Source organism: Monopterus albus, unplaced genomic scaffold, assembly GCF_001952655.1.
Source record: "Monopterus albus unplaced genomic scaffold, M_albus_1.0 scaffold52.1, whole genome shotgun sequence".
In the NCBI taxonomy this organism is placed as follows: domain Eukaryota; kingdom Metazoa; phylum Chordata; class Actinopteri; order Synbranchiformes; family Synbranchidae; genus Monopterus; species Monopterus albus.
The window spans coordinates 934,034-938,635 of NW_018127932.1; the positions used below are offsets into that span (position 1 = coordinate 934,034).

The 4,602-nt window shown below is 40.6% G+C and overlaps 1 protein-coding gene across 2 annotated transcripts in view; it reads left to right on the forward strand.

Annotated features, from left to right (window-relative positions):
• Nucleotides 1–3,474: 3,474 nt before the first annotated feature.
• The window catches only part of st3gal7 (ST3 beta-galactoside alpha-2,3-sialyltransferase 7), a 3,553-nt gene continuing 2,425 nt past the window's right edge, over nucleotides 3,475–4,602 (forward strand). The window contains exon 1 of one of the 2 annotated variants that reach the window (XM_020601847.1): nucleotides 3,475–3,759. The gene's annotated coding sequence lies outside the window, so the exon portion shown is untranslated. Of the gene's footprint in view, nucleotides 3,760–4,122; nucleotides 4,333–4,602 lie in introns of those variants that run through there. The other variant, XM_020601848.1, reaches the window with a different exon arrangement.

The following is a 4,602-nucleotide window of genomic DNA, read 5'->3' on the forward strand; positions in this document are numbered from 1 at the left end:
CCCAACCTTTTTGCGGGGGGGGGGGGGCATACCAGTCATTTCTGCTATCATCAGCTGACATCTCAAACATAGTGCTACTGCGTACTCTGGGCTTGTCTTTTATTTCTATAATCAAACAAAGCTTATGTACTGTACAGCCCTATCTGTTATTATTATTATTATTATTCAACTTCCAAAGGCATCGCACGACAGTGTTCCCGATCATGAAACAAAAGCAAATAACAAAAGCTAAAACTTGGCATAAGATTTAATAAAAATTCAGCTTTGTTTTCTCATTGTTGTCTTGTCTGAATCAGTCACTTCCTGAGTGACATTTTTTAGTGTCAGAGGTTTACCAGCTGTGTCCTAGTAAGACAGATTTTGATCATACATTACACTGCTTCATGCCCATAAGATAATGCATATACTCAAATATGATGCATTGACCTCAGACAGCGAGTAAATGAAAGTGACATTATAAAGAATATACCATATGAGCCAGTGCACAGCTTTTCACAGCACTATTCACTCCTCTCTGGGGGTGTTTTCAGCCAGTACCAGTCCCACCTCTCGGAGCTTCTCCATCTTCTGCAAGATCTCAGTGATGTCAAACTGCCACTGTTTTAGCTGCTGCACTGCCATCACTCCCAGTTTAGCACAGGGGCATATTACAGAATATTCAATGGGAAATTATATCAGAACTTTTGACTGGTAGTTTTTTTTTGTGCAGAAAAAGGCAGGAAACAAAACAGTGTTCTCTCCTGTCTCCAGTCTTTATGCTAAGCTAACCTAACTGGCTGCTGGCTGTACATATCTTGGTATCAATTATCAAATCTAACTCTCCAGAAAAAAAATCATAATAAGTAGGGGCGCACCGAAATTTCGGCCACCGAAAAGTTTTTGGCCGAAAAGGCCATTTTTATTTCGGGCCGAAATAAAAAAAAACACGCCGAAAATTCCCCGCCCCGCCCCGAGGCGTACACTCCCTCACTTTCCGAGATGTTTGACGAAATTCTACAGAAAAGCGCCCCGATCCGCAGCGGTGGAACAAGCGCAGCCTTACAACAACTGGACACTTATCTAGGTGAACGACCCATTGCCAGAAGCGACAATCCACTCGACTACTGGCGCTCCAGCAAAGAGCGCTTTCCATTACTTGCACGGGTTGCACGCAGGTATTTATCTGCCCCAAGCACCAACACAGACAGTGAGAGACTCTTCAGTGCAGCATCTCATGTGCTTAATGAGAAGAGGAACCGTCTCTCCGGCCAAAAAGCGGAGCAACTTTTGTTCCTAAAGAAAAACCTGCCACGTTTGTTGAACTAAACAGCAGTCCAATTTTGCATAGTGCATAGTTGCATTAAAATTTGTGTAGCACTGCTAGCTACCTAGGCTATGTTGTTTACAGTTTGTTTGGAAGTTCTATTGCTGTTTTTGCACAGTTTTGCATTGTTTTGCACAGCAATTTAAAATGTTTGAGTGTTACATAAAACTTGAATAATATTATTTGGTATTGTTGTTAAAAATATTTTAGATTTTCATTTCAGATTCATCAAATTCAAGTAATTTTATATATATATATATACATATATATATATATATATACACACACACACACACACACACAATTATAGAGTAAGCGTGTTTTAAAAATTTGAAGTTTTTAAAAGAAGCCATTTTCGGTTTCGTTTCGGTTTTCAGCCAAGTGCATCCTAAATTTTCGGTTTCGGTTTCGGCCCAGAATTTTCATTTCGGTGCATCACTAATAATAAGTATAATTCCTCAAATGTCAAATTATTTCTAATCTTCAAGGTAAACCAGATGAAAACCAAATGTACAAACTAACAGTAGTTTTGTGTCAGCTCCTGCAGCTAGGAGCAGCTTCACTATTTTCTCTCTGTTAGGATGCACTGCATCATGCAAGGCGGTGTCCACTTCCTGAGTAGAAAAAAATGCATTAATGACAGAAATACATTGTAGAGATGATGAAACACTAAAGTGAAACAGACTGAGTTTCTGCCTACCCTGTCCCTAGAGTCAACTCTGGCACCACAGTACAGCAGGTACTCCACAACTGCTGTGTGGTCAGTTCTTGTGACCACATGTAGAGGAGTACTATACAACTGCAGTGTGGATATATACATGAGTGGATTAAGTGTATGCAAATCCATATAAAGAGCTGACTGTATATCACTATAAGACTAACAGTATGCTAACAGACACATAAGCATTTGTGCCAGTAAAAATTCAGGAACAAGTAAAATGCACATTCACCTTATCTCTAATGTTCAGGTCAGCTCCATGACTTTTCATGGCTTTGACAACTGCCAGGCTTCCCCCTCTGCAGGCCCAGTGCATGGCCCTGGAGCCCAGCTGAAACACAGTAGGAAGCCACCATCCTATTAGTAATGATGACATCGGGCCACTAGAGACTGGAGCTTTAGTGGGTGAAGATGATGTGATGCAATCTCATCATCATCTTTACAAACAAGCAATGTGCCTACCTGTCTTACTCAATCTTTAAAGTTGATATTGGCTCCTTTTTCTATAAGCCTTTGGACTACTGCAGTGTGTCCTTCTAGAGAGGCACGTGGAGTGCTGTCCTCTTCAGCTGAAAAAAATTAAATATATTACAAGTACAAAATATTTGTTCTTCTATGTGGTAACTATATCAGTGCCACAGTGGGCGCTCACCTCATCATGGACATTAGGGTTCCTAACCATCAGCCAAATACTTGTCTATTGCATTCAGCCTTGACTGGCTGCATCCATGAACTCTGCAGTATCCACAGGCCCTATCTGTGAAGATAAGGATTCTGAAAGTTGTAGCTCAGCGCAGGGATTTCCACAGACACCCTAAAGTGAGCCTGTTTTTTGATCTTCTTTTTCTTTTTGCACAGCTCTGTAATTTCCTCTCTCTCACTTAAGTCGAAAATCTCACACAGTACATCTGAGGCGACCCTCCTCGCTTTCTCCTCTGCCTGCTAAACGAGAGAAACCGTAATAATGTAGAAATCGCTATAAGAAACACAAGATGAGAGAGGTTTATACAAAGCTAGGGTGCCAAGTGGTCTAAGGGATGTTGAGAACTAGAAATGGTAGTGGCTATAAAAAAGCAAAGAAACAAACAAACAACAAGATCCAAATAAACTGCCTAGTGAGTGACTGCCTAAGATATTGTGATATAAATGGAAAATCATCATGTGTCACCTTGAGCATTAGTATTTCTCTCACCCACCTGAACTTTCTTTTCTACTCCTGTTATATCCTCCATCGTGTTGGTTGCCCACCGCACAGCTTCTTCCTTTTGCATAAAATGTACAAAGATACAAAAAGAAAAGGCAGTCAATAAAATAATTTGAACAGCTTAAGTTTTTTTTAAAGCATTAACTAAAAATTCAGAGTAAAATAACAGAAAAGTAGCAGATAACTATGCTGACTCTGTCACTTTATACAGAAGCGCTACAGGCCCAGTAGTGGCTCCCTGGCTGGAATGTGTGCTCGTGGTGGGACATTGTGTTACCCCAACAAACAGGTGTGCATGCATATATGTTTGTGAGTACTTTCCAGCTCTGTTCTCACTCCCTCTCTTCCCCTCTTTGTCTTGCAGGCAGGGAAACACACATCCATTTTTATTTGTCTGTGGTTCAGTGGGTAGAGCGGTCGTCTCCCAACCAGAGGGTTTGAGGTTCAAATCACAGTGCTGGCAGTCTACATGTCGAAGTGTCCTTGGGCAAGACACTGAACCCCCAAGTTGCCCCAATGATTAGAGCCATCAATGTGAGTTGGCGCCGCAGATGGCTGCCTCGGTTCTGTACTGGAAACAAATTCCTTGTGTGTGTAACATGCTTGGCCAAAATAAAGGTCATTGTCATTATTATTCAAGTACATTCAGCCCTTCAGACATGTCATGCCCAGATCATAAACTGTTGGTACATTCATTCCACATTCATTACTCATTCCTATTACTGCAGCAGTGTATACATCTCCTTTACAGTACTACCCTTATAAACACACTATTCTGGGAGAATTAGGCTATTTGTAATCCTTACTTGCAAATATTTCATCCAAGTTTTCTTACACTGTTTTTTTTTCCTGGACACTTGCTCTTCATTCGTGCAGATCTTTATTAACCGGACATACATAGTACAGTACACACACTTATTTATAGTCATTCCATCTCCAGGGTGACTGAGTGACGTTAATGGTTAACCGGTGTTATTGAGCTCAGTGGGATAGAAAGCAGCAGCCATTTTCGCTGCGTTGGACATGCATCTCACTGCATTCCTCTCAACCATGGAGCACAGGCAAAAAGACAGCTAACTATCAGCTTACATTTCTACCAGGCTGGTTGTAAGTTATATTGTAATACAGTAGTTACCATGTTAAACTGATGATCCTTTTAATGTTTTAGTTCATAGTGACAATTTCAAAGGACAGTGTCTGATGACAGTTGGTAGTGAACTAGGAAACATGGCACTCAGCTCTTTAAATTCTTTCATGTTGTGTTTGTCCTGCATAATAATAATAGTAAGTACCTTCTTATGTAAAGTGTCCTGAGATGATTTTGTTGTGACTTGGTGCTATACAAATAAAATGGAATTGAACTGAATTGGAAAGAGT